Source organism: Bos mutus, chromosome 5 (assembly GCF_027580195.1).
Source record: "Bos mutus isolate GX-2022 chromosome 5, NWIPB_WYAK_1.1, whole genome shotgun sequence".
Taxonomy (NCBI): domain Eukaryota; kingdom Metazoa; phylum Chordata; class Mammalia; order Artiodactyla; family Bovidae; genus Bos; species Bos mutus.
In genome coordinates this window covers 81,325,025-81,337,848 of record NC_091621.1, presented here as the reverse complement: position 1 = coordinate 81,337,848, position 12,824 = coordinate 81,325,025, and the positions used below count along the sequence as shown (strand labels likewise).

General features: G+C 44.5%; 1 pseudogene; it reads right to left on the bottom strand.

Annotated features, from left to right (window-relative positions):
• Nucleotides 1-2,949: 2,949 nt before the first annotated feature.
• The window catches only part of LOC102272508 (C-terminal-binding protein 2-like), a 28,294-nt pseudogene continuing 18,419 nt past the window's right edge, over nt 2,950-12,824 (bottom strand).

The following is a 12,824-nucleotide window of genomic DNA, read 5'->3' as shown; positions in this document are numbered from 1 at the left end:
TTAGAACTGGACATGGAATAACAGACTGCTTACAAATCAGGGAAAGAGTACATCAAGGCCATATATTGTCACCCTGCTTATTTAACTTATATGGGGAGTACATCATGTGACATGACAGGCTGGATGAAGCACAAGCTGGAATCAAGATTGCTGGGAGAAGTATTAATAACCTCAGATATGCAGATGACACCACCCTTACAGCAGAAAGTGAAGAAGAACTAAAGAGCCTCTTGATGAAAGTGAAAGAGGAGAGTGAAAATGCTGCCTTAAAACTCAATATTCAGAAAGCTAAGATCATGGCATCTGGTCCCATCAATTCATGGCAAATAGATGGGGAAACAATGGAAACAGTGACAGATTTTATTTTGGGGGGTTCCAAAATCACTGCAGATGGTGACTTCAGCCATGGAATTAAGAGATGCTTGCTCATTGGAAAAAAAAGCTATGACCAACCTAGACACCATATTAAAAAGCAGAGACATTACTTTGCCAGCAAAGGTCCGTCTAGTCAAAGCTATGGTTTTTCCAGTAGTCATGTATGGATGTGAGAGTTGGACTATAAAGAAAGCTAAGCAGCAAAGAATTCAAAAGCAAAAGAGAAGACTTTTTAGAGTTCCTTGGACTGCAAGGAGATCCAATCAGTCCATCCTAAAGGAAATCAGTCCTGAATATTCATTGGAAGGAGTGATGCTGAAGCTAAAACTCCAATACTTTGGCTACTTGATATAAAGAAAAGACTCATTGGAAAAGACCTGATGCGGGAAAGATTGAAAGCAGGAGAAGAGGATGACAGAGGATGAGACAGTTGGATGGCATCACTGACTTAATGGATAGGAGTTTGACTAAGCTCAGGGAGTTGGAGATAGATAGGGAAGCCTGATGTGCTGCAGTCCATGGAGTCACAAAGAGTTGGACATGAATGAGTGACTGAACTGAACTGAACTTGGAGTTGAAGCTAATCAAATGGAATAGAAAGAGATGGGCAAAGCTTTTCTAGAGGAAGTCTAAATTCTTCCAATTTGCATTATCTCATTGGGAGTTTTAAAAATTCTACTAGTGTTGAACACAGATTCTACTAGTGTTGATTTATTCATACAACTTTACATTTAAAAAAAAAAAAAGCTCAAAAAAAAAAAAATAGAAAGGAAGAGTCAATCACTGCTGCAAACTTCATTGATGTCTTTATCACCACTACCCCACCCTTTAGCAACTGCCATCCTGATCAGCCAGCCTACATCAACATGGAGGCACAATCCTCCACTCACAAAAAGATTACCACTCACTGAAAGTTCAGATAATGGTTAACAGTTTTTAGCAATAAAGTATTTTTAAATTAAGCTATGAAATTAAAAGACGCTTACTCCTTGGAAGGAAAGTTATGACCAACCTAGATAGCATATTCAAAAGCAGAGACATTACTTTGCCAACAAAGGTCCATCTAGTCAAGGCTATGGTTTTTCCAATGGTCATGTATGGATGTGAGAGTTGGACTGTGAAGAAGGCTGAGTGCCAAAGAATTGATGCTTTTAAACTGTGGTGTTGGAGAAGACTCTTGAGAGTCCGTTGGACTGCAAGGAGATCCAACCAGTCCATCCTAAAGGAGATCAGTCCTGGGTGTTCATTAGAAGGACTGATGTTGAAGCTAAAACTCCAATACTTTGGCCACCTGATGCAAAGAGTTGACTCATTGAAAAAGACCCTGATGCTGGGAGGGATTGGGGGCAGGAGGAGAAAAAGGGACGACAGAGGATGAGATGGCTGGATGGCATCACTGACTTGATGGACATGAGTTTGGGTAAACTCTGGGAGTTAGTGATGGATGGAGGCCTGGCATGCTGTGATTCATGGGGTCACAAAGAGTTGGACACGACTAAGGGACTGAACTGAACTGATATCCATTTTTAGACATAATGCTATGGCACACTTAATAGACTACAGTACAGTGTAAACATAGTTTTTGTATGCACTGGGAAGCCAAATCCATTTGACTTACTTTATGGCAATACACCCTTTATTGTAGTGACCTGGAACCAGACCCATAATATCTCCAAGGTATGGTTGTATTTGTTAGCTTTTCTTTAAAAAGTTTTTACCTATGAGCATATACACTTTTTAAAAATTTATTTTTAATTGGAGGATAATTGTTTTACAATGTCATGTTGGTTTCTGCTGTACAACAATGTGAATCAACCATAAGGATACTCTCCTCTCTCTTGAGTCTTCCTCCTACCCCCTCATCCCACCCCTCCAGGTTGTCCGAGAGCACTGAGCTGAGATCCTTGTGTTAAACAGCAACTTCCCACCAGCTATCTATTTTACACATGGTACAAATGACAACCCACTCCAGTGTTCTTTCCTTGAGAATCCCAGGGACAGGGGAGCCTGATGGGCTGCCATCTATGGGGTGGCACAGGGTCAGACACGACTGAAGCGACTTAGCAGCAGCAGCAGCAGCAGCAGTGTATATATGTCAATGCTACTCACAATTTGTCCCACCCTCTCTGTCCCCTGCTCTGTTCACAAGTCTGTTCAGTTTTTTTTTTTTTTAATTCTATTAATATTTTATTTTGATGTTTGGAACTCTTGACGCAACATTCTAGAGCAAGGACCTGAACAGGACCTCCTGTGCCCAAGGAACTGATAAAGGAAACAGATCTATTTATTCTTTGTGATTTGATACACAGATGAAAAACTTAACACACAATAACAGAAGCTGGTCGTTAATAAATCACATCCTAGTCTCCTTCAGCGCTTGTGCAAGCAGAGGACATCTTCAGTTTTCCCACGTCTCGACTTCTAGCTCTTTTGTAGTTGTAACACTGCAATGTCAATGATGCATATGTCCAGAATCAGTTAAAAAGACTGTCAAATTCCTTTTCTCTTAGTTCATTTATTTTTCAGTCTCTTGGTCCCAGGTGTATCTGAATGATTACCTTTCGTCACTTGCTGCTATTGCTCGTTGAGGTGCTCTCGATTATCCCCGTATTTCGTGGGTGGGTTGGGAGAGGGAACTTGGGAGGGATGTGCCACCGTGGGGAGGTTGTGGATCACCAGGATGTCTCTGGAGATGATCCCTTCCTTGGCAGCAGGAAGTCCTCCCAGAGCCACGCCCACAATGCCTGGCAGGTTTCTGTATGTGGCACCATTCAGCTCTGGATGAATTGCTTGGTGATCTATTACTGACCAGGGAGCTGTTGCGACAAGGAATTCCTTGTTCACACAGTTTATTAAGCTTTCTGGGATGCGACCTGTGATAGCCCGTCGGATATCACTGGCAGCCTCCTCCCTCATCTCCAATGAGGCTTGCTCACTATACCAGGCTGTGTGGGGAGTACAGATGAGATTCTTTCAAGGGACCCTGAGCAAAGCTGAAAGGCTCCGACTTGTGCACGTTGAGGGCCGCCCCTCATATTCTTCCTTCTTTGAGGGCTTGGGCTAAGGCTTTCTCCTCCACCAGTCTGCCGCAGGCCGCGATCACTAGGAAGGCGCCTTGCCTCATCTTCTTTATAGTTAAGTCATTGATGAGGTGGTGGTTATGTTCGTTGAGATTGCAGTGCAGGGAGACATAGTAGCTCTGGAACAGTAAGTCCTGCAGGGTATAGATTCTCTACATGCCCAGGGACCGCTCCGTCTCATCTTGCAGTAGGGGTTATAAAATAGGACGCTGAATCCAAAGGCCTTCACTCGAACCACAACTGCCTGCCCCATTGCGACCGAAGCCAACGAGGCCCAGTGTCTACCAGCGGATGTGCGCACCCTGCCCCCCGCCCGAGGCAACCTCCCAGATCTGCTCGACGCTCTGCACCTGCGTGCCTTCACGCAACGCCTGGTACAGCCAGGTATTCAGCCCGTACAGATTAAGGATGCGGCAGACAGTTGAGTCCACTGTCTCTTCCACTGCTGCGGACAGGATGTTGCACACTGCCATCCCGAGTTCACCTGCAGCCTTGACATCGACATAGTCGTCAGATCAGATCAGATCAGTCGCTCAGTCGTGTCCAACTCTTTGCGACCCCATGAATCGAAGCACTCCAGGCCTCCCTGTCCATCACCAATTCCCGGAGTTCACTGAGACTCACATCCATCGAGTCAGTGATGCCATCCAGCCATCTCATCCTCTGTTATCCCCTTCTCCTCCTGCCCCCAATCCCTCCCAGCATCAGAGTCTTTTCCAATGAGTCAACTCTTCGCATGAGGTGGCCAAAGTACTGGAGTTTCAGCTTCAGCATCATTCCTTCCAAAGAAATCCCAGGGCTGATCTCCTTCAGAATGGACTGGTTGGATCTCCTTGCAGTCCAAGGGACTCTCAAGAGTCTTCTCCAACACCACAGTTCAAAAGCATCAATTCTTTGGCACTCAGCCTTCTTCACAGTCCAACTCTCACATCCATACATGACCACAGGAAAAACCATGGCCTTGATTAGATGGACCTTTTTTGGCAAAGTAATGTCTCTGCTTTTGAATATGCTATCTAGGTTGGTCATAACTTTCCTTCCAAGGAGTAAGCGTCTTTTAATTTCATGGCTGGAGTCACCATCTGTAGTGATTTTGGAGCCCCCAAAAATAAAGTCTGACACTGTTTCCACTGTTTCCCCATCTATTTCCCATGAAGTGATGGGACCGGATGCCATGATCTTCATTTTCTGAATGTTGAGCTTTAAGCCAACTTTTCACTCTCCACTTTCACCTTCATCAAGAGGCTTTTGAGTTCCTCTTCACTTTCTGCCATAAGGGTGGTGTCATCTGCATATCTGAGGTGATTGATATTTCTCCCGGCAATCTTGATTCCAGTTTGTGTTTCTTCCAGTCCAGCGTTTCTCATGATGTACTCTGCATATAAGTTAAATAAACAGGGTGACAATATACAGCCTTGATGAACTCCTTTTCCTATTTGGAACCAGTCTGTTGTTCCCCGTCCAGTTCTAACTGTTGCTTCCTGACCTGCATACAAATTTCTCAAGAGGCAGATCAGGTGGTCTGGTATTCCCATCTCTTTTAGAATTTTCCACAGTTTATTGTGATCCACACAGTCAAAAGCTTTGGCATAGTCAATAAAGCAGAAATAGATGTTTTTCTGGAACTCTCTTGCTTTTTCTATGATCCAGCAGATGTTGGCAATTTGATCTCTGGTTCCTCTGCCTTTTCTAAATCCAGCTTGAACATCAGGAAGTTCACGGTTCACATATTGCTTAAGCCTGGCTTGGAGAATTTTGAGCATTACTTTACTAGCATGTGAGATGAGTGCAATTGTGTGGTAGTTTGAGCATTCTTTGGCATTGCCTTTCTTTGGGATTGGAATGAAAACTGACCTTTTCCAGTCCTGTGGCCACTGCTGAGTTTTCCAGATGTGCTGGCATATTAAATGCAGCACTTTCACAGCATCATCCTTCAGGATTGGAAATAGCTCAACTGGAATTCCATCATCTCCACTAGCTTTGTTTGTAGTGATGCTTTCTAAGGCCCACTTGACTTCACATTCCAGGATGTCTGGCTCTAGGTCAGTGATCACACCATTGTGATTATCTGGGTCGTGAAGATCTTTTTTGTACAGTTCTGTGTATTCTTGCCATCTCTTCTTAATATCTTCTGCTTCTGTTAGGTCCATACAATTTCTGTCCTTTATCGAGCTCATCTTTGCATGAAATGTTCCCTTGGTATCTCTGATTTTCTTGAAGAGATCTCTAGTCTTTCCCATTCTGTTGTTTTCCTCTATTTGTTTGCATTGATCACTGAAGAAGGCTTTCTTATCTCTTCTTGCTATTCTTTGGAACTCTGCATTCAGATGTTTTATCTTTCCTTTTCTCCTTTGCTTTTCACTTCTCTTCTTTTCACAGCTATTTGTAAGGCCTCCCCAGACAGCCATTTTGCTTTTTTGCATTTCTTTTATATGGGAATGGTCTTGATCCCTGTCTCCTGTACAATGTCATGAACCTCATTCCATAGTTCATCAGGCACTCTATCTATCAGATCTAGGCCCTTAAATCTATTTCTCACTTCCACTGTATAATCATAAGGGATTTGATTTAGGTCATACCTGAATGGTCTAGTGGTTTTCCCTACTTTCTTCAATTTAAGTCTGAATTTGGCAATAAGGAGTTCATGGTCTGAGCCACAGTCAGCTCCTGGTCTTGTTTTTGCTGACTGTATGGAGCTTCTCCATCTTTGGCTGCAAAGAATATAATCAATCTGATTTCGGTGTTGACCATCTGGTGATGTCCACGTGTAGAGTCTTCTCTTGTGTTGTTGGAAGAGGGTGTTTGCTATGACCAGTGAATTTTCTTGGCAAAACTCTATCAGTCTTTGCCCTGCTTCATTCTGTATTCCAAGGCCAAATTTGCCTGTTACTTCAGGTGTTTCTTGACTTCCTACTTTTGCATTCCAGTCCCCTATAATGAAAAGGACATCTTTTTTGGATGTTAGTTCTAAAAGGTCTTGTAAGTCTTCATAGAACCGTTCAACTTCAGCTGGCACGCCAAGCGTGACAAAGAGGAGCCACCCCACGTCTGAGGTCAGGGGCAGAAGCTGGGAGGACCCCATGCCCGAATGGCGGCGGCCAAGAGGAGTTACCCCACATCCGAGGTCAGGGGCAGTGGCCGAGAGTACCAGACTGCAACAGCACAGGCACGGCCGAGAGGAGCTACCCCGTGTCCAAGGTCAGGGGTGGCGACGAGAGGAGTTACCCCGTGTCCGAGGTCAGGGGCAGCGTCCGGGAGGAGATACCCCACCCCCCAAGCCTGAGGCCAGGGGGGTCAGGCGGGAGGAGCTACCCCATGCCCTTAAGCCCAAGGCCAAGGGCAGCGGCGGGGAGGAGCAACCCCATGTCCAAGGAGCCGTGGCTGCGCGGGCACAGGAGGGCCTAGAGGAGCTATCCCACGTTGAAGGTCAGGAAGGGCGGTGGTGAGGAGATAACCCTCGTCCAAGGTAAGGATCAATGGCTGCGCTTTGCTGGAGCAGCCCTGAAGAGATATCCCATGCCCAAGGTAAGAGAAACCCAAGTAAGATGGTAGGTGTTGCAAGAGGGCATCAGAGGGCAGACGCACTGAAACCATACTCACAGAAAACTATTCAATCTAATCACACTAGGACCACAGCCTTGTCTAACTCAATGAAACTAAGCCATGCCTGTGGGGCAACCCAAGACGGGCGGGTCATGGTGGAGAGATTTGACAGAATGTGGTCCACTGGAGAAGGGAATGGCAAACCACTTCAGTATTCTTGCCTTGAGAACCCCATGAACAGTATGAAAAGGCATAATGATAGGATACTGAAAGAGAAACTCCCCAGGTCAATAGGTGCCCAGTATGCTACTGGAGATCAGTGGAGAAATAACTCCAGAAAGAATGAAGGGATGGAGCCAAAACAAAAAGAATAACCAGCTGTGGATGTGACTGGTGATAGAAGCAAGGTCTGATGCTGTAAAGAGCAATATTGCATAGGAACCTGGAATGTCAGGTCCATGAATCAAGGCAAATTGGAAGTGGTCAAACAAGAGATGGCAAGAGTGAATGTCGACATTCTAGGAATCAGCAAACTGAAATGGACTGGAATGGGTGAATTTAGCTCAGATGACCATTATATCTACTACTGCGGGCAGGAATCCCTCAGAAGAAATGGAGTGGCCATCATGGTCAACAAGAGTCCGAAATGCAGTACTTGGATGCAATCTCAAAAACGACAGAATGATCTCTGTTCGTTTCCAAGGCAAACCATTCAATATCACAGTAATCGAAGTCTATGCCCCAACCAGTAACGCTGAAGAAGCTGAAGTTGAACGGTTCTATGAAGACCTACAAGACATAGTCGTAACCGCTGCCTATCCACACGTGATGGTGTGATACATCATGGCGCCAACTGCCTCGTTTAAAACCTTCTCGTGGATCTCCTGAGTGAACTGTCGTCGCAGAAGGCCACAGCGGCCAGGTCCCTCAGGATGGGCATCTCCACCGGGTGCTGTCTCTGCCAGCCAGCAGCGCCACCAGGGGGCGGGGGTGCCGGGGGCTGTTCTGGGGGCGGATACCTCCGCAAATTCTGTCCAGTCGCTGTTGCTTGACTTTGTGCTTATCCACAAGGGCCGTTCTTTATCGAGCTTTGCACCTCTCTGATTCAAAAGGCAAAGCGGCCCTCTAAGAACTTAGGGGCCCTTGCAGGAATCTGCGGGCATTACACCACTATGCGCCCAATACAAATTTGTCCACAAACTCTGTAGTTCCCACAATGGGCTGTCTGTCTTTTTAAAGATAATCCAGCTTCATTGGTTTAAAACCGTTTAAGGCAATGAAACCCTAGTCCTGGGCAGCCGGCATCCACCACAAAGGGCTTCCACATGGGAGGTGCTGCAGCGGCGGCAGCTGTGCGATGCTCCAGTCAGCATGGCATGGGTCCCGACTCCGGCCCTCGCTCATCAGGCCACCCAGGCTCCTCTGGGCCGTTTCCTGGCCACCTTAAAAAGACCCACAAGTCTGTTCTTTATGTCTGCATCTCTTTCTGCCCTGCAAATAGCTTCATTGGTACCATTTTTCTACATTCCATATATATGTGTTAATTATATGATTTTTGTTTTTTCCAACTTCTGTATAACAACTTATATAATTTGTTATACAACTTCTGTATAACAACTGACTCTGTATAACAGGCTCTACATTCATCCACTTCACTCAGTTCAGTCCAGTTCAGTCGCTCAGTCGTGTCCGACTCTTTGCGACCCAATGAATTGCAGCACTCCAGGCCTCCCTGTCCATCACCAACTCCCGGAGTTCATTCAAACTCACGTCCATCAAGTCGGTGACGCCATCCAGCCATCTCATCCTCTGTCATTCCCTTCTCCTCCTGCCCCCAATCCCTCCCAGCATCAGAGTCTTTTCCAATGAGTCAACTCTTCGCATGAGGTGGCCAAAATACTGGAGTTTCAGCTTTAGCATCATAACTTCCAAAGAACACCCAGGACTGATCTCCTTTAGAATGGACTGGTTGGATCTCCTTGCAGTCCAAAGGACTCTCAAGAGTCTTCTCCAACACCACAGTTCAAAAGCATCAAGTCTTCACAGTCCAACTGTGAAAGAAAGTGCTCAGCTTTCTTCACAGTCCAACTCTCACATCCATACATGACCACTGGAAAAACCATAGCCTTGACTAGATGGACCTTTGTTGGCAAACTACAACTGACAAAATTCATTCCTTTTATGACTGAGTGATATTTCACTGTATATATATATATACACACCTATATACCACAACGTTGTTATCCATTCATCTGTTGATGGACATCTACTTTTAAAAGTGGATATATTGTTTTTATTTATTTTCTTATCTAAATAAATATATATTTTATACCTAATTTTATATTTTTTAAGTTTGCTTTTTTTCCCCCTAAATTGCCAACAAACTGTTTACGCTTTTGGTTCCATGAAACCTATATCTTTCCCACCTCTATTATATTACCCATCAGAGACACTAAAGATGTTGGTCCACACTAGAGTCATCTTTCTGGAAGGACACATTTAGGGCTTCTCCTGAGGGGCTTCAGCCCCCACAATGTAAGTATATGAAAATAAGCCTTCATCTGTGGAATTTCAATCCCCTGCTGACAAAGCTGCATATATTGTCCTTCAACTCTCTTCTCATATGAACACTTCTCTCATCTTCCTTTTTCATTTGTGTGGCTTCATCCTAGTCTTCCAGTTGATAACATTTGATTCAGTGCTTTTAGATCCCACCACGTGACTTTTCCTTCTCCAAGAGGTCACATGCCTGACTCCCAGCCACCCCTGCACAAAGGTCCCAAAACTGCCCATGAAACATGATTTCATACTTCAAGTTCTAAATAAACAGTTAATAGAACCCTTCATCCTGCTTCTTTGCTAGCTACTGCTATGAAGGATTCATGTGATCTTGTTGTCCATCCCCACCAGAGCAAGGAAGTCTATACAAATCCTGTTTCTCCACAGGGCATCCTGAGAAAGAAGAGAAACTTCTCTCAAAATTTGGAACTGGGTTCTCAAATACTTATAACAATGTTCTCTGCTGCTTGACTTGACCCATGGAATCATAACAAAGAGAGAAACAGTGTTTATTTAACTCAATTACTGCCTGGTTTAAATGGTTTTCTGTGAGTGAACAGGAAAATTAACCACCATTCTCAACATTGTTTTTAAGGCAAATTGTGCTCTTACATCACAAATAACTGGCTTAATAAATGATGGTTGGAGCACAAACTGTTGGTGCGTTGAGTAAACAAACTGTTTCTCTTCAGTTTGTGAAGTTAAAATTCTTCCACTATTTCTGTAATTGGAGCTGGTTGCAGCATAAAGCAGCAGATGACTGACCACCCAGGTGTCACTATGGCTAATTATTAAAATGAATCCAGGTACATGATATTTACCATCCTTCATCACCTTTATTTCTCTTTTAAAGTACAGAGCAGACAAGATTCACTTAATTTCTGCAAAAAGATTTGTAATAAAGAAGAACCTTTGTGTTCTGTTATATGTTGATTACTAAAGAGATGGTGCCTGTAAGTTTAAATTATACACAATGGTCCACCTCTGGGAACACTGCCTCCCAGGTAAGGAGCCTTATACCTTTTGCTCACAGCAAACATCCTGACCAGGCCTACTTGGGAATGAATACAGGAAGGAAGAAATTAACACATCCTCTCTGGAGACTGACCAGAAGCAGGAAATTTTTGACTTTACTTTTTCCCCTTTTAATATAAAAGAAGCCTGAATTCTAATTAGGCAAGATGGTTCTTTGGAACACAAAGATCTGCTTGCTTTCTGAATCAAGTCACTATTCCTTGCCCCAAGAGCTCATCTCTAGATTTACTGGCCTTCTGTGTGCCTTGCAGAACTGTTTGGACTTGATAACAGGTTCAGAAGTTGCAAAAACTTTCATTTCCTTTTTGCTGCTGCAGTCTTTGGGGATCACCCATTGCATTTTGTTTGAAGTGAAAGTGAAAGTGTTAGTTGCTCAGTTGTGTCTGACTCTTTACGACCCCATGGACTGTAGCCTGCCAGGCTCCTCTATCCATGGGATTCTCCAGGCAAGAATACTAGAGTGGGAAGCCATTCCCTTCTCCAGGGCATCTTCCCAACCCAGGGGTCAAACCCTGGTCTCCTGCAGTGCAGGAAGATTCTTTACCATCTGAGTGACTAGGGAAGGCCGGTTTTTTTCTTTAATGTTGCCCTAATCTGAGATTCAGTGCAGTAGCTCAGTGGAAGATTCAGGCCTGACCTGGGGCAGAAGGACAGAGACCACAACTTTCAGCATATTGTGTGAGTCTCTATTCAAGTCATCTAAAGCTGCCTTGAGCTGCTCCAGTTCCTCACAGCCCATTAGTTTTCATTTAAGTTTGTAGAACTAAGCCTTATAATGATGTCTAACCCAGTGCCATGCTAAGCATGATCCTTGTATCAGCAGCGGTCTGCAAGCTGTTACCAGTCAACAGCTGTACCAACTGTTACAAAAGAAATACAGAAATCAAGAGAATGTCTGTAAAACAAAACCTTGTACAGTCAGCTGACATTGCTGTGCAACATCACATTTAAGTATATTATCAGTCATTTCATTGAACAGGAAACACTCACTTTGGTTGTTATCGAACTCACCAAGTGAGTTACCTGTGATGTCAAGCACAGTAAGACCATGTGTTGGTCTGCAAGAGAGTAGAAGTGAAAAAAAAATTTTTAAACCAGTTCTCCATGATAATTTTTAAAGCTTTGGTCTAGGTTACCAAGTTGGAGAAGGAAATGGCAACCCACTCCAGTGTTCTTGCTTGGAGAATCCCAGGGACGGGGGAGCCTGGTGGGCTGCTGTCTATGGGGTCGCACAGAGTCGGACACGACTGAAGCGACTTAGCAGCAGCAGCAGCAGGTTACCAAGAGGGCACTGGGAGGCAGGGAAATTTTAATGAATACAAGTTGAAAAGAACTGGGACCTCTGTGGAGATAGTCCTGATTTCTGTGCAGACTCAGATAACTCTCCAGCTTCGTCATGCCCTTAGACTTGAATGAGTGTACTAGGGCTAAGTTGTGCCTGGTCCCAGCTTGGATAATGTATGCGTGTTAAGTCACTTCAGTAGTGTGGACTCTTTGCAACCCCAAGGACTGTAGCCCGCAAAGTTCCTCTGTCCATGGAATTCTCCAGGCAAGAATACTAGAGTGAGTTGCCGTTCCCTTCTCCAGAGGATCTTCCCAACCCAGGTATTGAATACAGGTCTCCCACATTGCAGGCAGATTCTTTACTATATGAGCCACCATAGAAGCCCAGCTTGGATGATATTCCATGATAAACAGCCTCTTCAGAGACTGCGATGCACTTTGCTTCCATCCAGCAGAGCAGAGGTAACTGACGTCCGGTACAGCTCTGGTGTCCAAAAGAAAAGCCACACAGGGACATCTAGTGGTAAGGAGAAATCGCCAACCTGCTCCAAAGGAGTTCAAGAATTTCCAAACCCCAAGCCGCCTGGGGATTTGGATTCATTTATTGAATTTTACCTCACACTCGAGCAAATTAGTCACTGCGTTTGAAGGAAAGCAGAGGTCAACATAATGCCTGGCTCTCAAAATGGAGCTGGACACACCAGCCACTTGTTAGGACACCTCTAACAAGTCTCTGTACATCCAGAGTGAAGGCAATAGATAGATTCTTCAGGCAAGAGTGCCAAGGAGAGAATACAGATAGAAGATCATCATTTTACGAACAATTACTTCAGTACTGTCTTTCTGGTTGGCTGTAAAATGGACCTAATTCCAGAGAGGCAGAAATGATGCAAAGCTCCAAAATAAACTGAATACATTAAAAACAGTCCTCCAAACTTGCTGATCTAT